Source organism: Lissotriton vulgaris, chromosome 11, assembly GCF_964263255.1.
Source record: "Lissotriton vulgaris chromosome 11, aLisVul1.2, whole genome shotgun sequence".
Classification (NCBI taxonomy): Eukaryota; Metazoa; Chordata; class Amphibia; order Caudata; family Salamandridae; genus Lissotriton; species Lissotriton vulgaris.
The window spans coordinates 315,297,337-315,319,774 of NC_141699.1; positions in this window are offsets into that span (position 1 = coordinate 315,297,337).

Sequence of the window (22,438 nt, forward strand, 5' to 3'; positions counted from 1 at the left end):
GTTACCCTCACGGTCGTTCACGGGCGCGGCCATCTTGTTTGCATGACGTATTTCTGTTTCCGGGCGCTATGTGTAATCTCGCAAAGTGTGAGGCTCGATAGTACAAGTTTGCGTGTGATCGCGAGGGAAATCTCGCGCGAACTTACCCACGCAGTCGTGAAGGGGCGCGGCCATCTTGTTTCTCATTCATTGCAATGGTTCTGGGCATGCTTTCTGTATCCTCTGTCAATCTCTGCCATCCTTTGCTTGTTTGAAGTTTTTTTTTATCTATTTTACTTATTATCTATCCCTCTATTTTTCTAGCTCTATATTTTTGTGTTTTCTGCTACTTTTGGTTAATTTTAAACCACTTTTTTAAACTCTTTTCTTTCCTTCTTCCCTATTCTATTTCTTATTTTTTATTTACCTTCCTTTCTGCCCAGACCAGGGTAAAGGGAGCCGGGAAGCAGCCTGAGAAGGGGAAGGGTTCCACACCCCGTGCCCGGCTCCCGTGCGGGCTTGAGGGGGGAGACAGTCACAGCCTGGGAGATCTTTAGCGCGGAGGAGGTGGCTGCACTAGTTTTTATGTCCAGCGCCGCCTCCCCAGGACCATCATGGCAGGCGGCACGATCGCTAGCGGCTACGGGATCCGGGAGCGCCGGAAACGGTGGGAGCAGGTGTGCCGGGCCATGTACCAACACTCTCGGGTCCGGCGCACTTACAACCAGGCCACCCACCGTTGGACGGATCTCCTGGACCGGAAATGCCACTTGGTCGACCTGTTAGGCCTCGAGATCCCCGGGCTTGGTGAGTAGTAGTTGCTATTTCATCACTACTCTGTTTTCTCCTGCTCTGTGTGTTATTATATTGCAAGTTTTTGTTTTTTACCAAGAGCAATAATGCTGCCGATTACATTGTAGGTAAATTTAATTATATTTCAAAATCTTCTGGGCATTTCAGGTGCACTGCTCTCCTTCTCAGTAGCGTTGATACTATGCTTATTTGTTTTCGATTTTGTATTCATTTCATTTCATGGCATGAGAAATTATGTATGAGTGTAGTTTAAAGAACTGCGTAATGCTAGACACTAAGGGTCAGATTTTCAATTACCGGCGCATCCCTGCAAAGTAGCAGGGATGCGCCAGTAATTGTGCGCCACGCCACCACCACCCATGGTGCGCCGTATTTACAATGGGGCGCACCATGGGCCCAAAACGTCACCGAAGCGTTACACATCTGTGCCGTAAAGGCGGCGCATTGCTGGAGTTGCGTCGCAACGATGGCGCAGCTCCAGCAAGGCTCTGGGGTGCCCTATCTCCCCAATGCTGCGTCAAGCTGTACGTCTTTTTCAAGCAGGCGCAGGGTTTGAGTCACGCATCATTGTCCTAAAAGTGACTGATTGAAATCTTGTACATTTCCCTCAGCCACTTTTAGGATGCGTTCCTGTGCAGGAACGCCCTCCCTTGCACCGGAATGCCCCCTGATGGCTCAGGGCTTTACAACGTGATGCATCTCCCATATGCGTCATGTTGTTAATATACGCCGCACCATGGCGCCTCTTTTGTTCTGCTGCTGCATCACAAAAGTCACGCAACAATGGTGCAAAAGAGCCGCAAGGGGCTTGTAAATCTGCCCCAACAGGCTCAAGTCCAGTCCTTCCTTTGTACACCTGGCAATAAGAAGAAATAGTGGTGGTGGATTGATAGTTTGAGTATTTTAATGACTGGTTAATGTAGTAGGAAACTTTTTAGTGTTGTCACTGATCTGCAATCTTAATGGAGTTTGTATGTCACTTCGCGTGCTGCGGACTGCTGCCTTCCAGTCCTAGGCGAACCTTTTTAGTAGTTTGTTTAGTGAGTTACATAACTTTCCAAGTCGACGGTCCGCATATCAATCAATACTAATATCGTAGTAGACCACATGAGATAGGTCAATATATCCTGTGGAATAGTTGTCTATTTGCCAAAATATTTTGTTATTGTTCATTTGAAATGTTTGATTTGGTTGACAAAAATCATCCATGTTTTCGGGTCTTTCTTTCTTTCATGTTGTACATCAGCTCCCCCCCAGGGGCAAGAGGACAGAGAAGGAGGCTGCTGTGGAACTGGATGCAGGCCAGGATCGGTCAGGCGAGGGCTCCTATGCTGGCCCCAGTAAGTTTTCATTTTAATAGAGTACCTGCTTTTTCCTAGCGTTCCTCATTCGATTTTTTCTAAATTGTCTTTGATCTTCTTGTAGACTGTATCTAAATTCTTATCCTGCCTCTACTATGACTCCCTGTGGTATTACTAGATTATTCTTATTAGTCTGTCTGTGTAGCTAACTAAGATTGCACAGTTGGCAAAAGGTGTTAACCGAAACTCCCATTCTAGTCAGCAATAGCTCTATGCACTGAGTGCAGTCCTCTGGGAGTGTCCATAATGTCTTTTCAAGTCTTCTAAATGTTTATGCTTTGACAATTCCCCACAATAAAATGTGAATGACCACCAAGAAAGAATAAGATACTACTTTACTTTTGGTTTGGATAGGAGGACAATCCATACTACTACTGTAGCAGGGACAAATCTGCACAAACAGAACTATGGGCACTAAATAGTGCATTGTTTATCAATTATAATAGGCGCAGGTAGACTTTCTACATACCTCAGTGATATCAGACTTTTTTAAGAACCCCCAATCTCCTTACTGACTAGATAGTGTGGCAGAGTCATTTAGCTCCGAATTCATCGATGATTGATCCCCAATGATGATTATCCAACGCAGGACAAGAGTACGGAGTCAGAGTCCAGAAGTGTCAGAGGCAAGGACTCATGCTAGCAAATTGCAAAACCTTTTGCTCATTCACTCTTGACCAGAAACTACAGAGTCTATTTAAGTTTTAAAGCTTTATTAAAAGTAAAAATATTTATTAAAATCAAGCTTGTCATAAAACATAAACAGTTGATTAAAAATGGAAAAGTGCTTAGTGATGATTTATTACACACATTTATTGTGGGCGAGCCGAGCCCTCACCTGGTTTGAACTTTAATTTTTCTTTTTGGTGCTGTATCGTTGGTCACTCCGTCCTAGTGATGATGATTTGTTCTTAGAAGTAAGCTTCTGTCTGTTATGAGAAAAATGGTGCGTGTTAAAAAGCAAGCATTCATCAGATGTGCCAAAAAGTGCAGCAAGACAACACCCTTCCCTGGAAAAAGGGACATTTTTTACTTTAGAGTAGACAGTCACAAATTATTAGATTGGGTTCTGTATTCACATATCTTCATTCCTAGACAAAATACTAGTGAGTGGTGTATGTCTATGACATCTAACATTCTTAAATGTACTGTGTAGGTAGAACATCTGTTGCTGGGCCCAGCGCGAAGGTGGAGGAGGAGACTTCAGGGGAGGAGGCGGTGCAAGTGCCGGACGAAACTGCTGTGCGGGTTGCCACGGTAGTGGCGGGCAGTGGTAAGCTCATATATTCCTTACTTATTGAGATTGCAGACTGCATAGTGTGCTCCCCGTGAGAAAACGTAAGGTTTGTCCAGATGAGAGACATGAAGAAGAATGATTGACATATAGTTTGAATTGATGGATGCCTGGATCATGGTACTATCTGACTCTTAGATAGCATATGTGTATCTAGAGAGAGTAGACGGTCACTGGATGAACTAAGTGTTACTTTGAAGAGCATGTAACACCGCACCCGCACGTCCGTCCCAGTGTAGGAAAGGCAAGGAAAAGAAGTTGTAATTTTGTTCGAATACTACCATGAATAGCAGTAGATTGTATTGCAAGCACAGCATATATGTGGCTATTACGATGGCCACTCACTAACTCTGTTAATAAGTTTAGTAGAACTCGGTCATTCATGTGTGGATGTATCACTGTTCACTCAATAAAAAGCAAAGCACCTAAAGTCATCCCAAATGTAAGCAAATACATACCATGTGCAGTGATAGATAATCAGATTATGTATCTTCTTCATTTTCCTTTTCTAGTATTCATTGGCACTGTAGGGTGAAAGTTAAATTAATTAAGCAGTAGCCCTTGTAACAGAGTATTCTCAGTGCCACCCATAATAGAAAAGTAAGAGCATCACCACCTGCATGTACTGGACTGGTACAGTAACGCAAGCCTGTCTCACTCATCATGGCGGGTGTCTGTTTTTCTCGGGTGCAAGTTGACTGCGCTGGCATTATGCCGGCTTGCAGAAGTGAACGTACAAATTTTGCTAAACAAGAGAGAAGAATAAGAATAAGACTGGTGTACTGTCATAGTCGACTCAAATGGAGTGAGTCCATTGTGCTCGTAGAATTGATTCCTTAAACTCCCACTAATGTTAGAGCAAGGATGAAGAAGTGGGAGGTTAGATAGATACTGGCCACAATAGTTATGTACTGCGCTTGCAAGTTGCTTGTTCTACTGAGAGACACAACTTTCTGCTGAATCATTTTAATCTTAAAGAGCATTGGTTACAGACTATGTCTTTCTTTCTTCATATAGATGCTCCTTCCAAACCAACACGGAAGGAGCTGGCTAAAAGGGCCCGGCAACGGAGGCTGGGGGCCACTGTGGCCGAATATCGGCGGCTGGTGGCCCAGGAGGAGGAGGACGCGCAGAGTACGTCAACAACATCCATGGCAACACCTTCATCCTCCTCCGCGCTCCCTGGGTCAGCCAGTCAGCGGTACGTAGCTGGGGTACCGGAGCCACCCGCCACCGCCGAGCAGCAAAGAAATCAGCTGCCCCCCACAGCAGTTGCAAAAAAAGGATGCACCGCCTTTCCCTGAGGGTTTCCTACCTTGGGCAGGAGCTCCTCAACACCAAAAACCCTGCTCGAGACCCTCTGCAAGCAGCATGCCGACCTGGCCCAAAAAGTCAACAGCAGCCAGCAGTAGGAGGAGACTGTCCCTTGCCCCTTTTTTAAAGACTTCTGGGGGGTGGGAATTGTGAGTTGGGTTTTCTACTTTTTGGACTTAGTTTTCAGGGACATTCGTTGGTGTTCGGGAGGGGAGGTGGGTTGGGTCTTGCGGGAGATTATTTATGTTAGGGATATATAAATATACTTTAAACTTTATCTTAGCATACATGTTTTTTACTGCATTTGAGGCTGGTGGGTGGGGGTTTAACAGTCCTGAAACTTAAGTGGCATCTTGATTCAAGTTGTGTAAGTACTAATGACCCAAATGTTTTCAAAACTAAGTGCCTCTCACAGAGTAAGTGAATTCAATAGTCCTAGGACCGTCAGTCTCTCGTCTCTCCTAATACTCCATTATACTACCTCCCCCCAAACGCTTATCTTACCTGTAATTTGTGTTTGGAAATAGGGCTAGGCACAGTGCTGGCTGCACGCGAAATGGCGATTAAGGTTGGCAATCTTGGGCGGATGAAATGTCATCATTGCAGTGGTACTTGTGGTGTTACACAGTGGCAGTTGCAGCATCAGAAAAAAAAGAAAATAAAACCTTGTTTGTCCTTCCCGTAGCATTAGAACGGTACAATAGAGATTATAGCAGGTGAGAGTACACTAGAGCAGTGCCACAATGTATCCTAACAAATGGTAAGTATTGAAAGTATAACTAGTACTTACGTTGAATTTCTTTGACATTGGCTACTACTACAAGAAATAGTACTGAAGGTGAAGGACACAGCAGCGTAATAATTTGCCACGTCTAGGAGGAGGATGTTCTTGATGACCAATCAAGTTGATGGCGCACATGAAAATCTGCTTTCATTTGCCAATAGTGACTCAGTGTCAAGCTGAGTAAGAATAGAATATATCCTCGGATTCCTTCACGAGCCTGTTGCTATGAACTTATTCTCCCCAGCAAGTGTGTGGAATTATTGCTGTCATTTAGTCACACATCAATCAAAACCACACAGCCCGGGGGAAGAGGGTTAGGGTTTGGAAAATGGATGGGAATGGTTTTTTTTGGGAAAGTTTTGTCGAGAGAAGAAAAAAAAAGCACATCATGGACAAACAATAATTGAAGATAAACAAATCTTTGGGTACAAAGCTAACCATAAATCTTTTAAGTGACAGAAAGGAAGTGCATGCACTACTGCATGCATGGTTACTGAAAAGTAAGTAGTACTTTCGACAACCGTGAATGAAAGAATGCGACAGTACAGGGCTGCAGTAATAATTATGCGTTTTCACTTGCCTATCTCTGCACTCAGAGAAACACTTCGTACATTAAATTAGGTTTGAAAAATAGCAGAAGTAAAACCTATGCAATGGCTGTAGGGATGAATTAAGAAGCAGAGATCAAAGAAATGCAGAGTCACACTCATAGAAGTTCAAAGCAATAACATTACTTAAAAGATAATTAGAAAAGAACGGATACTGTATCTGTATGTTGTAGTTGTCCTGTGGAATTTGGGAAGTTGTAAGATGCATCCAACCATTCCTCTTATTAGCGGGACTCCTCCATTCCATCTGACGCTCTGTCCATCAATGTTGGTGACCAGAAGACACCCTGTCCACTGCCTGCCTGGCGGATGCTGAATTGCGGCTCGCTAATGTGAAGCCTGACTTCATCCTTTTCCCATTGCACAGGCTGAAACCCGGCCTGTGATTATTGGTGGAAAAACAGGAAGTGATATTAGAACACCACTGACAAATAAATATAAGGTATGTATGCTGTGTAGAGCAAATAGTCACACTTTGAGTTTCCTAATAGACAGTACAATATTTTTGAAAATGCGTACTCTGTCTGAGTCTCCTTTTGAAGGATAAATAAGTATGGGCAAATTAATTTAGCGGATCTTTCCCCTCAAGCTAGGTGTACTGTAAACTGTGTTTTAGAACAAAATTAGACCTTCCCAGCAGTGCTTCCAGACCCTTACTAAACCCAGTCGCAAAAATGTAGAAGACCCCAATCAGATCTCAAAAAACGAGGCCTAGTAGAAAATGCTGACAAAACGCACTTTGAAAGTAAAGTAGGCCCAAATCCCCCCTTACCCACGGTGGATTGTATTCAAACCACCTGCAAGCAAGCAAAAGTATCCATAGCCAGCATCGCTCCAAGACTCGCAAACCCCCCCACAAACAGCCCCCGTCCAAACACATGCAATACAATACTTCTAACCCTAACGAGCCCTAAGTTAAGAATAGTGGCAAACGCTTTCTTTAACTATGCCAAATCCCCCCTTTCCCACCATGGATTTTCTTCAAACCACTTGCAACCAAAATTACACATTCCCACGAGTGCTCTAAGATCCCAGAACTCAGTTTTAAAAATCCTAGAACACCCCGAAACACATGCAATCCTGCTGCTAGTGCTAACCCTAACGAGCCCTAAGTTAATGTGCCAAAACGCTTTTCAGCATGGATTTTCTCCAAACCACTGTTATCCGGTATTAGACCTTCCCAGCAATGCCCCAAGACCTGCCAACCAACCCACAAAAAAGCAGAACACCCCCATACAGGCAAAAAGCAAAAATGGAAAATCTCATACTTAGAATATTTTCGGCCTTATTTCAATTCTGTCCAAAGGTGCTGTGCAGCTAGGCCCTAACTCCACTTTTCCACCATAGATTTCCTGAAAAACAAATGCAATCCACATTAGACTGTGCCAGCAGTGCTCCCAGACCCCAAAACCCACCCACAAACACCCGGAACCCCCCAAACAGCACCTCAAAGACAAGCAAGTCAGCAAAAACGCAAAAAAAAAATTGCCTCCGATTTTGGCAAAACCACTTTTATCCGGTATTAGACCTTCCCAGCAATGGCCCCAGACCCGCCAACACAGGCGGAACAAGTAGAAGACTGGGGGTCTTCTACGTGTTCCGCCTGGGTTGGCGGGATTTTCTTCAAACCACTTGCAATAAAAAGTATTCATACCCAGCGTTGCTCCAAGCCCCCAAAACCCACCCACAAACACCAGGAAGCCCCCCAAACAGGCCCCCCAAAACGCTAAAGTGAGCGAAATGTCAGAAAATGCAAAAACTTTTTCCTCATGAATTTTCTCCAAACCACTTTTATCCGGTATTAGACCTTCCCAGCAATGTCCCAAGACCCACTAACCCACCCGCAAAAAAGCACAACACCCACAAACAGGCAAAAAACACTTTTATCCAGTAGAAAATGGAAAATCTCATACTTACAATATTTTTCGGCCTTCTTTGAATTCTGTCCAAACGCGCTGTGCAGCTTTGTCATAACTCCACTATCCCACCATGGATGTCCTGAAAATTACATGCAATCAACATTAGACTGTGCCAGCAGTGCTCCTGGACCCCAAAACCCACCCACAAACACCTGGAACCCCCACAAACAGCACCCCAAAGACAAGCAAGTCAGCAAAAACGCAAAAAAAATACTCGCCTCCGATTTTGTCCAAACCACTTTTATCCGGTATTAGACCTTCCCAGCAATGGCCCCAGAGCCGCCAACCCAGGCGGAAACAAGTAGAAGACCCCCAAACAGCCAAAAAGCAAAACTACAAAAATGGGGACTTAGTAATTTTCAGGCAAATTTCCAACAACACTCCACACGCGCTCTGCAGCTAGGCCCTAACTCGTCTTTGCCACCATGGATTTTCTTCAAACCACTTGCAATAAAAAGTATTCATACCCAGCATTGCTCCAAGAATCCAAAACCCACCCGCAAACACCAGGAAGCCCCCCAAACAGGCCCCCGAAAACGCCAAAGTGAGCGAAATATCAGAAAATGCAAAAACTTTTTTCTAATGGATTTTCTCCAAACCACTTTTATCCGGTATTAGACCTTCCCAGCAATGCCCCAAAACCCGCCAACCCACCCGCAAAAAAGCACAACACCCCCAAACAGGCAAAAAGCAAAAATGGAAAATCTCATACTTACAATATTTTTCGGCCTTCTTTCAATTCTGTCCAAACGCGCTGTGCTGCTAGGTCATAACTCCACTTTTCCACCATGGATGTCCTGGAAAACAAATGCAATTAACATTAGACTGTGCCAGCAGTTCTCGCAGACCCCAAAACCCACCCACAAACACCCGGAACCCCCCCAAAGAGCACCTCAAAGACAAGCAAGTCAGCAAAAACGCAAAAAAAAATTCGCCTCTGATTTTGTCCAAACCACTTTTATCCGGTATTAGACCTTCCCAGCAATGGCCCCAGACCCGCCAACCCAGGCGGAAACAAGTAGAAGACCCCCAAACAGCCAAAAAGCAAAACTATCAAAATGGGGACAGTAATGTTCAGGCATATTTCCAAAATCACTCTGCGCGCGCTCTGCAGCTAGGCCCTAACTCCCCTTTGCCACCATGGATTTGCTTCAAACCTCTTGCAATCAAAAGTATCCATACCCAGCAGTGCTCCCAGACCCCAAAACCCACCCACAAACACCCGGAACCCTCCCAAACAGCACCTCAAAGAGAAGCAAGTCAGCAAAAACGCAAAAAGAATTTCACCTCCGATTTTGTCCAAACCACTTTGATCCGGTATTAGACATTCCCAGCAATGGCCCCAGACCCCTGCAGCCACCCGCAAAAAAGCAGAACACCCCTAAACTAGCAAAAAGCAAAAATGGGCCGACTACCTGGAATTCTGTCCAAACGCGCTGTGCAGCTAGGCCCTAACTCCCCTTTTCCACCATGGATTTCCTTAAAAACAAATGCAATCCACATTAGACTGTGCCAGCAGTGCTCCCAGATCCCAAAACCCACCCACAACAACCTAAAAGCCCGCCAAACAGCACCCCAAAGACAGGCAAGTGATCAAAAGCGCAAAATCTTTTTCTGCTCCGATTTTCTCCAAACCACTTTTATCCAGTATTAATCCTTCCCTGCAATGGCCCCAGACCCGTCAACTCACCTGCAAAGAAGTAGAACACCCCCACAAGTGCAGAGTCTTTCTTCATTGGGCGTAATCGAGCCATCTGCTTTGAGGGAAATAGGAGTCTAGAGGAGAAGGATAGAGGAGCATGTTCTTGTGAACTTGTGAACCTGAGTAATGCAGACTGCGGCACCTTCAAATCAATAAGCAAATAAGTGAAGACAGTTCTGCTGATGGGCTTGTTTTTGTGCTTAGGTGATAAAAAAATTTTTTATATAGATTTTGAAAAACAAAGAAAGACAGACACACACACAGGAATAAAAGTGAATAAGGACGAAAAAGAAAGTTATTGATTCATTGGCTCATTTTCAGGGCTCGTGTCAGGGAAGAAGAGTTTGTCCTCATACTCTGGGAATTCAGGCGGGAGTAGGTCACCTAACAGAGAACTTCCCTCATCTAAGTTGGTGTCCTCCTCCTCTTCTTCCTGCGTGTATTCTCGTATTTTGTAATCTGGTGGTATGAGGTGCTGATTCATCTTGATCATTGTTAACCTCTCCACATTTTTGGGCGAGAGGCGGGTCCTTTTGCAAGTTACAATGCCACCAGCAGCACTGAAAACACGTTCAGAAGACACGCTTGCAAGTGGGCAAGACAAGTAATTTATAGCCAGGTTGGAGACCTCTGGCCACAATTCTTTTTTTCCATGCCAATACGCCAATGGGTCATCATGAACATAGACCTCTGTTGAGTCATTCAGATAGTCCTGTACCATCGACTAAAGGTTCTCCACGGTTCCTCCACTTTGCTTACTTTTTGTTGGGACCTTTTGAGAAGCAAACCCAAGCTGAGTTAGCCAATCCTCTTCTTCACACAATGTTACTGTTGTGTCTGGTGCAGATGATCCGGTTGCTGGTGTCTTTAACGGCTGAGAGGGAAAATCACTCACTTCTGCCACAGCCACAGATGCAGAAGTGGATTCTTTTGACTCCGGATGGCCTGCTGATGCTGATGTACTGCCTTTTCCTTCAATTTCCTGCTGTTCTCTTTCAAACCGAGTGGCTGACACAGCTAGCCAACATTTGTACTTTGTAACTTCTGCGTCATCAAAAGGAAAGAATACTCTGCCTGCCAGTGCCTTTTTTGTACCGTGGATCCAGAATAGTAGCACAAATGTAATGCTGTTCTAAGTGGATCTTTTGAAGATGTTCATCGCAAAGTAGGCGCTCTAATAATTTCTCCACCAAATCAGAAGCTTCTTGCTTTTTTTCATCTTTTTGAAACGTAGGAGACACCGCCTTCAGTTGGTGCTCTAGCATGCGCAACAATGGGATAGCTTTTCCCAAATTACAGTCCTCCCTGCTGACTGCATGCGTGAAGACCTCAAAAGGACGAAGCATGTCTGTCAGGCTTTGAACTAGCTTCCATTGCTCCGCATGTATCCTCAGGTCCTTCATAGCTGCACCCTGTGTAAAGAAATACTGATTGACTACCGCACACAGCTCAAACAGACGCTCAAGCATGTAGAAGGTTGAGTTCCAACATGTTGCCACCTCCTGGATGAGTGCTTTCACTGGCAGTTTACGTTCATGTAGCAGGCCCCTCAGATGCTTCTGGGCCTTAAAAGACTGGTTGAAATGTGTGCACATTCTTCGGCAGGTGGTCAGTAACTAGCACACTGAACTTTCTTCACTCAAGAATTTTTTGACAACCAGGTTTATATAGTGCACCAAACACGGCACTCTGAAATAGTTACCCATATCCATGGCCTTAACTATATTGGCGCCATTATCCGTGGAAACATAACCAATCTTGCGTTTTATTGGGGTCAGCCTTTGAAAGACCTTTGTGTTAAATAAACTCCTGCAAAATGATTTCTCCTGTATGACTTTTCTCCATGCCAAACATGGCTAGTGTTGCATGTCTCTGAGCAGCTTTAAAAACTTTGTCCGGGTCAACATCTGCCCTTAGCTTTGCTGTAACCCCTGAAAAAGAGACCCAGTGTGCAGTGATGCACATGTAATCAACGCCTTGGCAACTGGTCCACATGTCTGTTGTCAGATGTATAATGTGAACAGCACTCTTCAGCAAAGCTGCCCCAATCACCTCCAGCACATCTTCATGTAGTGCTGGAACCGCAACTCTGGCAAAATAGAATCGGCTAGGAACCTTCCATTTAGGGCAGAGCGTTGCCACTAATTCAAGAAAACCAACCCCTTCCACAAAAGAAAAAGGGAGAAGGTCCAGCGCTAGCATTTTAGCCAGCTTAGTTTTGTACAGACGCGCCATTGGGTGGTTGCGTTCAAATGGCGCATCTGAAAACAACATGCTTCTAATTGTGGGCGGGACCATTTTTCGGGATGATGATGATGATGATGACTTCTTCGACCCAGTTACGCTCGGTGATGATGAACTTTTTCGCATTGGTGTGTCACTCTCTCCCACACTCTTAGTGTGGCTCATATATCTGGCAGGGGGTGTGCTGCTGACAGGGGTACTGGGTGTAAGTGAAGAAATGTTTGACGCTTCTTCCTCCTCGTCATCATCAGATGAAACATCAACGGGTACAGTTTGTTGACTTGCAATTCGGGCTTCCTTGATCTCCTTTAGGTGTGCATGCCATTTGACAGTGTGCTGTCTCTCAAGTTGACCTCTCTGGCCTCCGGTACCATAATTGGTATCAAGCTTACCACGACTAACTCCAAGCTTACAAATGGTACAAATGGCTATGTTTTCCCTTGTTGTGCTAACACTAAAGAAGTCCCAAACTGCGGACTTCAAATGTCTGTGGGGGGTGGAGGAGGCGATACTGGTCATGCTAATGCCAGATGAAGTGGAGGATGTGTGTTGCCGAACTTTACTATGTTGTGCACTTGCAGGACCACTAATTGAGGAAATGGAGGTCGAGGTGGATGGAGGTCCCTTCTGGTGAGAAAATATGGAAGCGGTAGGTGGTAGTGTACTAGTTAACTGCATTGGTGGTGGTCCCATTGCCTCGTCGACAACATCACGCTCAGCAGCTTTTCGGGCTAGCGTCAAAATGTCGGTTTGCTGCATGCCCGCTGGGGCTGCAGTGACGTTTATGATGACTGCGTCGTCGTCGTGAGAGTCTTCATCAGCAGTAGTATACGCCACTTCTTGTTCAGCATCATCATCACACTCCATAAGTACGAGAGTTTCGGGGACCTTCCTTTTACGCTTAGCTACCTTTGTCAGATCATGGTGTGCCTCACTCTCAGACGGCAGTGGTGGTTCCCAATTTGGATCCATATCATCAGAAGGAAGGGGGCTTGAAGAAGATGTAGACACCATCCTTGATCTTTTCCTTGCCAAGGATCTGGAAGGCAATGAATGATCAGGAGGAGTGGCTTCTTCAAATGACACCTCAGCTTGAATGTCGATTTCCCCTACTACTGTGCCCCTACTTCAGGAGGAACAACTATTGTGGGCACTTGTGCCGCTCCTTGCACCTCTGCTTGCGCATCTCCTTGCGCTGCCTCTCCTTCCACATGTACTTGGGCTTGTACTTGCACATGTGGTTGTTGTTGCGGCTGTGGTTGTTGAACACTCGTCAGATGAGTTACAACAACCTGTGTTGATTGAGGGATGCTGCTACTTTCTTGCAATAAGCCAACATCACTGGTCGATGGTGATTGAACAACTATACTGGCTGCCTCTAAAGCACTCAAGGGCTTGGACTTAAGTTGGCGTGGTGGTGGTGGCACTGAGCCCAATGGAGCGGGGGTGCTGCTCCCAGCTTAGTCCCCAGCAGACCCCGCTGCTGCTGCAGGCATACTTTTTTTCCCCGAAAAATGTGGCGGGCGGCACACCAGTCTCCTTGGTAAGTGGCGCCACTTGCTTCTTCTACTCCATAGTAGCAACTTTCTTGCTAGAGGAGCTACGGGGAACTTTTTTTGGGGCCATCTTCTTCAAATGTCAGAACAGCAGGCCGCAGTTGCACGAGTTGCAGAGATGTCTTGTCTGTGGCCACACGTGACGTCGCTTGACGTTATGCTGCACACACCGCTGCAGGACTTCTTCCTGGCACTGGTGGTTCTCTTGTGCACCTAAAAGCAATGGAAGACAGAGGAACATCAGTTATACACCCCAAAAAGTCGAAAAACACATGAAAATCACCACAATCCCATGCCATCCATGCCCAAAATGATGTTTAAATTCAAGACACCCCACAGAAAGACTAGGCTCATGCACCACTCACTACCCCTGGGCACAATGGATGAAAGCTAGCCAAAATGGGTGCAGGCCTGAGAACACTGCCTGCATTCAAAATGGCCCCTTGCCCCCCAGCACATGGCCAGGCCCTGCCTGTACCCGCACTCAAAATGGCCCCCACCCACATGGACAGGCCCCATCAACACCCCAAAAAATCGAAAAACACACAAAAATCACCACAATCCAATGCCATCCATGCCCTCCATGATGTTTAAAATTAAAATTCAAGACACCCCACAGAAATACTAGGCCCATGCACCACTCACTACCCCTGGGCATAATGGATGAAAGCTAGGCAAAATGGGTGCAGGCTTGAGAACACTGCCTGCCTTCAAAATGGCCCCTTGCCCCCCAGCACATGGCCAGGCCCTGCCTGTACCAGCACTCAAAATGGCCTCCACCCACATGGACAGGCCCATTCAACACCCCAAAAAATCGAAAAACACACAAAAATCACCACATTCCAATGCCATCCATGCCCTCCATGATGTTTACATTAAAGAGACCCCACAGAAAGACTCTTTCCATGCACCACTGGGTACCCCTGGGCAAAAGGCCTCAACAGCAGCCAAAAAAATCGAAAAACACACAAAAATCAGCACAATCCCATGCCATCCATGCCCTCAATTATGTTTAAAATTAAAATTCAAGACACCCCACAGGAATACTAGGCCCATGCACCACTCACTACCCCTGGGCATAATGGATGAAAGCTAGGCAAAATGGGTGCAGGCTTGAGAACACTGCCTGCCTTCAAAATGGCCCCTTGCCCCCCAGCACATGGCCAGGCCCTGCCTGTACCAGCACTCAAAATGGCCCCCACCCACATGGACAGGCCCATTCAACACCCCAAAAAATCGAAAAACACACAAAAATCACCACACTCCAATGCCATCCATGCCCTCCATGATGTTTACATTAAAGAGACCCCACAGAAAGACTCAGTCCATGCACCACTGGGTACCCCTGGGCAAAAGGCCCCAACAGCAGCCAAAAAAATCGAAAAACACACAAAAATCAGCACAATCCCATGCCATCCATGCCCTCAATGATGTTTAAATTCAAGATACCCCACAGAGAGACTAGGCCCATGCACCACTCATTACCCCTGGGCATAATGGATGAAAGCTAGGCAAAATGGGTTCAGGCCTGAGAACACTGCCTGCCTTCAAAATGGCCCCTTGCCCATCCCAGCACATGGCCATACCCTGCCTGTACCAGCACTCAAAATGGCCCCCACCCACATGGCCAGTCCCCATCAACACCCCACAAAATCAAACAAACACACATAAATCACCACAATCCAATGCCAACCATGCCCTCCATGATGTTTACATTAAAGAGACCCCACAGAAAGACTCAGTCCATGAACCACTGGGTACCCCTGGGCAAAAGGCCCCAACAGCAGCCCACAAAATCAAAAAACACACAACAATCAGCACAATCCCATGCCATCCATGCCCTCAATGATGTTTACATTCAAGACACCCCACAGGAAGACTAGGCACCACTCACTACCCCTGGGCATAATGGATAAAAGCTAGGCAAAATGGGTGCAGGCCTGAGAACACTGCCTGCCTTCAAAATTGCCCCTTGCCCCCCAGCACATGGCCAGGCCCTGCCTGTACCAGCACTCAAAATGGCCCCCACCCACATGGACATGCCCCATCAACACCCAAAAAAAAATCGAAAAACACACAAAAATCACCACAATCCAATGCCATCCATGCCCTCCATGATGTTTACATTAAAGAGACCCAACAGAAAGACTCAGTCCATGCACCACTGGGTACCCCTGGGCAACAGGCCCCAACAGCAGCCCAAAGAAATCGAAAAACACACAAAAATGTCACAATCCCATGCCATCCATGCCCTCAATGATGTTTAAATTCAAGACACCCCACAGAAAGACTAGGCCCATGCACCACTCACTACCCCTGGCATAATGGATGAAAGCTAGGCAAAATGGGTGCAGGCCTGAGAACACTGCCTGCCTTCAAAATGGCCCCTTGCCCCTCCAGCACATGGTCAGGCCCTGCCTGTACCAGTACTCAAAATGGCCCCCACCCACATGGACAGGCCCCATCAACACCCCAAAAAATCGAAAAACACCCACAAATCACCACAATCCAATGCCATCCATGCCCTCCATGATGTTTACATTAAAGAGACCCCACAGAAAGACTCAGTCCATGCACCACTGGGTACCCCTGGGCAAAAGGTCTCAACAGCAGCCCAAAAAATTGAAAAAGCACACAAAAATCAGCACAATCCCATGCCATTCATGCCTTCAATGATGTTTAAATTCAAGACACCCCACAGAAAGACTAGGCCCACGCACCACTCATCACCCCTGGGCATAATGGATGAAAGCTAGGCAAAATGGGTGCAGGCCTGAGAACACTGCCTGCCTTCAAAATGGCCCCTTGCCCCCCAGCACATGGCCAAGCCCTGCCTGTACCAGCACTCAGAATGGCACCCACCCGCATGGACAGGCCCCATCAACACTCCAAAAAATCGAAAAACACACAAAAATCACCACAATCCAATGCCATCCATGCCCTCCATGATGTTTACATTAAAGAGACCCCACAGAAAGACTCAGTCCATGCACCACTGGGTACCCCTGGGCAAAAGTCCCCAACAGCAGCCCTAAAAATCGAAAAACACACATAAATCAGCACAATCCCATGCCATCCATGCACTCGATGATGTTTAAATCCAAGACACCCCACAGAAAGACTATGCCCATGCACCACTCACTACCCCTGGGCATAATGGATGAAAGCTAGGCAAAATGGGTGCAGGCCTGAGAACCCTGCCTGCCTTCAAAATGGCCCCTTGGCCCCAGCACATGGCCAGGCCCTGCCTGTACAAGCACTCAAAATGTCCCCCACCCACATGGACAGGCCCCATCAACACCCCAAAAAATTGAAAAACACAAAAATCACCACAATCCAATGCCATCCATGCCCTCAATGATGTTTACATTAAAGAGACCCCACAGAAAGACTCAGTCCATGCACCACTGGGTACCCCTGGGCAAAAGTCCCCAACAGCAGCCCAAAAAATCGAAAAACACACATAAATCAGCACAATCCCATGCCATCCATGCACTCGATGATGTTTAAATCCAAGACACCCCACAGAAAGACTATGCCCATGCACCACTCACTACCCCTGGGCATAATGGATGAAAGCTAGGCAAAATGGGTGCAGGCCTGAGAACCCTGCCTGCCTTCAAAATGGCCCCTTGGCCCCAGCACATGGCCAGGCCCTGCCTGTACAAGCACTCAAAATGGCCCCCACCCACATGGACAGGCCCCATCAACACCCCAAAAAATTGAAAAACACAAAAATCACCACAATCCAATGCCATCCATGCCCTCAGTGATGTTTACATTAAAGAGATCCCACAGAAAGACTCAGTCCATGCACCACTGGGTACCCCTGGGCAAAAAGCCCCAACAGCAGCATAACAAATCGAAAAACACACAAAAATCAGCACAATTCCATGCCATCCATGCCCTAAATCACGTTTAAATTCAACAAACAGTTGTATCATGCACCTATAACTAACCCTGGTCCTACTGGATACTGTGGCTACCCACAATATATTTTATTTAATGTTCTGAAAAAGTTCCAAAATTGTAGTTGCAGCAACTGTAATGCCCCAAACAAACTTACTTGTGAAATTTGATTTCTAATCCAAAAGTGATCCAAAGAAAGTCAAAAAGGCCTCAAATCCAAATATCCAGCAGCATCCACAAAAAGTAATCCTTCCAGGTCAAGATCCAAATGAAAGTGACCAGCACATGAAGAAAGCACTGGGAGGAGCCTGCTTGACAGGAACAGGAAGTTGGAGACTGTGGGGCACTTCCTTCCTCCCCCCCCCCAAAAAAAATGGACTCCTTGCAAAAAAAAGTGCAGGCAAATGTCAACCTGAGGAGTTATTCTGATAAAAATCATCATTTTCAGAAGGTTTATGCTGCTTGCTGGTGGATTTCTTGTGCAGAATTGCAAATTTTGCAATTTCGCGAGTGCGAGATTGTTGCTGCCCGCCGCATCTACGTGTTCACAATTGCGAACTCTCGCGATGCGTGCTGTGCAAGGTGGCAAGCCGCGATGACGTAATCGCGGTCGCCAAACTCCAGCGGCATCCCGCAGCAAGATCCAAAATGGCGCAGCACACGCAAAATATGGAAAATAACAACTCTGCAAACGCTGAATGACGGTAAGTGAACGCCGCGCACCGCAATATTGTATCACCAAGCAAAAAAATCCGCTGCGTGCAAATTTGCGAAATTTCGGCAAATTCGCAAGAGTTCGCGGATTGCGAATTTGCCAAAAATCTGCAACTTCCGCGAGCGGAACGGATTGTACGCCCATGCTTAATCCTGAGCCCCCCAAATTCAGAAAAAGAGTCATTTATACTTTTGGAACTTTGAACTACAAGAGAGTGCAGCGGTACCCACATTTATCGAGTAATAAAGTATCTAACCATAACCAGAAATGCCTTTCTCATGGCCACCCTACACGCAGCATCAATTAAAAAAAACACTTTCATGGCCAACAAGGAGCTCCATTCTGGTCTTTCACTGTAATCTAAAAACTAAACTTGACAGCATTCGAGACGAAAGTATGTCGAAATAAAAATAGGCTCCTACTTGAGTTTCGAAAACTCAAAATTGTGAATTAATCCTTTTTTTCCTGCCTTCGACCCACAGCTGTGCAACCAAACCTCCAAAAATTTTAGACTGATTGTACATTTAATGACCATCTGAAGAATATTCATAACCGTCCATTTAAAACTTGCACCTATCGAAATAAGATGCACATTTACAATTTTTCATGCAATGTAGCTCAGCACCCGAAGTTGCTGCCCTATTTCTGCGAAAGAAAGAAAACAGCTTTGATTGGCATACATTCTGGCTACCTAGCATCAAAAACACACACCTTTGCACAGTAGTGCAGACTTGTGTGCGAATCTAGCACAGGGTTTGTACTCGAAGGGTATCCTTCAGTATAAAATATTCTGCTCATACCTACTTTTCACCTTTTCCCACTTTGTATGTCTGCTGTACACATCGCACATGCAAAAATCGAAAGGTATACAGAAAAGAAAACATTTCTCCTTCTTGCGCTTAACTGAAGAGGTATACTTTTTAGTGGATAGGGCTTTGCATCAAAAACCATGGGTGGTCATAGGGGAACTCCCATGAACCACCCATTGGACTACCCCTGGGTGCTACATTGCTTTACTTGTAGGCAACTTTCCAGGGCAAAGTAAGGTTTGTGCTGAAAGGCACATTCCAAAGCAACAATTTGCACCACTTTGCGTCACTATTGATTTTGCACTGGTGCACAGTGGTGATAAATCTAGCCCTAAGTTCCTCCTTCCTTTCTTTATAAACTTCTCCTTATAGTGTTCAATGTTTTTCACTTCTATCTCATATTTTCACTCAAGAAGATAGCCCTTTCATCATTGCTTTTTTCTCTTTCAAATCGATTAAGCTACTACTCTAGGATTTGATACTTATATTGCCATACATACCTCTGCTGTTTTTACAATCTGTAAAGTGTTCCAGGTTTATTACACATATTTGCCATCGTTCTTCGTTACTTTAGTATTTATATGTAACGCTATGTTCTATGTATGTACTCTCCTAACCTTCTGGCTATTCTCTTCTGCGGAAAACCCTTTAGAGAATGAGGAACCTTGGTTGAATTCTGCAACTTTGTTCTCAGAGGGATGGGAAATTTAACACACAAAAGGTGATAAGAGGAATCCTTACAAATAGTCTAACCCACTGAAAATCATTCTTGGGAACATTGCGGCCCATTTTTTTCCACCCTCTGTGCAAATCTAGACAGAAGACAAACAACTAAAGGGTGGTTTTCAACGAGCCAAAGGCAGGGACTTTTTTCTACCTGAAATCTTCTAAAAAGGAGGTGACCCAGAACCATGACACCTGGAGTCCAGTGACATTAAGGCTGACACTCAGTTGGATGTTGAAGGGAGTCTAATAAAGATTCTGAATGGATAGTCAGCTGCATTAGTGCTCTTGTCGACCTCTCAGACATGTTTCTACCACTGACCATGGCACCCACTCACTTCATTTCTCAGCCATAACAAATTTCTCACACCCCTAGTGCTAGGGAGGATTTTGGGAGGTCATGAGCAAGGCATTACCACCATCCAGAATTGAGAGTCTGAGGGCTTAAACTCCAATTCTGAAGTCGCTTTCTGGAAGAAATGGTTTCACTTTCCTTAAAAGAGGGAGTTAGTACCAGGCAGTGTGCATTTTTTGGCAATGTGTTTCTTGAGGGTAAGGTTAATGTCCAGGGAGACTGCAAGTGATTTGGCATTCAGTGAAAGTGGGATTTAAAGCCAAAGGCTAATATCATTGTCCTTGTTTTGTACTGTTTCACTTTTAGGTCTTTCCTACACAGTGAATGTGCTGTCCTTTGCGACATATTGTTTACAATTCAGTGGGCTTGAAACCCATTTGCGGCATACCATTAGTTGTTTCATTGTCACTCTTATTTGTAATCTTTCAATTGCTTAGCTCCCAAAGGCTTCTCTCCCTTTCTTATGTTAGCTCTTCGCTGAAGCATGGACCAAGTGCATTTGGTCTTCCTCATCTTTTGCAGTAAGTTCCTAAATAACACAGGCATACAGCTTCTTATCTATGTTGCGTTTACCCTATCTGCCCTTCTCTATAATAGACTTAGTTACTGGCTTTCACATTTTTACTACGCTACACCACTCTGCCACTCAATACCAAGGGGAGTAATACAGGCCCCTAAAGCCAGTGGGGTGCAAGGGGGCCCAACCCTCCAGGGGCGCCCATATACAACCAAAGGCCAATACATATCTGTAAGAAATCAGGGCCTGAGAGGCCTCTCATCACATTCTGCAGGGGGGCCCATCATTCTGCATAATGCCACAGTCAAAGCCATTCCACTCTATGCCACTCTACTTCATGCCTTTCAACTCTATCCCACTCTACACATTGACACTCTATGCCACCCCACTCTACACCACTCCACTCTATCCTCTTCCACTCTACGCCACTCTACTCTACACTATGCTCTACTCCATCATACACCACTCTACTTTAGACCACTCAATGCCACTCACTCCACATTACTCTACTCTATGCCACTCCACAGCACTCCATGCCACTATCTTCTACACCACTCTTCTCCACTCCACTCCACTCTACGCTACTTCACTCTACTCTATCCCAAATCACGTTCTCCCCTCTATGAGACTTTACTCTATGCCACAGTACTCTATATGACTCTATTCCACTTCACTCTACCCCACTCCACTCTACACTTTGCCACTCTAACCTTATGCCACTCTACTTTACTCCACACCACTCTCCTCCACTCCACCCCACTCCACTCTACGCCATTCTACTCTACGTCAATCTACCCCACACCACTCTATGCCACTCTACTCAATGCCACTCTACTCCACTCCAACCCACTCTATGCCACTATACTCTATGCCACTCCACACCACACCACTCTACTTTACACCACTTTGTGCCACTCTACACCATTCCATCCATGCCACTTCACTCTACTCTATGCCAAGGCACACTATGCCACTCTACTCCATATGACACAATTCTACTCCTCCTCTCCCCACTCTATTCTATGCCACTTTACTCAATGCCATTCTACTCAACACCACTTCATGTGTGATGCTATGAGGAATAATACATTGACCATTGGCTTCATTTTGCATAAATGACTCTATTTTGTGTGCTCCGGCAACTAGGGCTGGAGATGTTTCGTGGAGATGTTTTAGTTCTTTCCAGTAAGGAGCAAAGCAATTTCTGGCTTATATAACGTGGGATGCGTTTCTGATATTATTCATAGCCTTGACAAGGATAAGGTTGTTTTTGCCAGAGAAATGTGCAGAATGTGCAGCTCTGCCTCAGAGAAAACACGGGGGCCTGGCCAGCTTCTGTGAGTGACCTCGACGCAAACCAGTACAGACAGCCTTAATTTCATACCAGAAAGGAGGTGTGTTTCTAGAAATCCCTCTTCAGGTTGAATAAAGGTAAAAAAGACATATAACCTTGGCACTCAGACAAGAGCTTGCCTGTGGAATGAAAGTATTTCCCAGGGCCTGTTTGTGGGCCCGATTGAGACTCCTGCCTGACTGAATTGAGGGCTCCCCATTCATGTTGGCCAGGAATCAGGATGTTGTCTGCAACTCAATCAGTGATGTATTCCAAGTCTTGATTATTCACTGTGTGTACATATTTTTTTATGTTTATTTCATCTATGTGATATTTGGGAAACGGCCTTAAAACATTTATTTAGTTTATGTTAAGTGTGTTGAGTCCTCTTGTGAGTTGTGTCTTTTTGTTTCCATTGTGAAGCAATACTTCATGGCACTCCAGTCTACTCCTCTACACTCCAAGTCACACCATACCACTCTATTCTATGCCATTCTATGCCA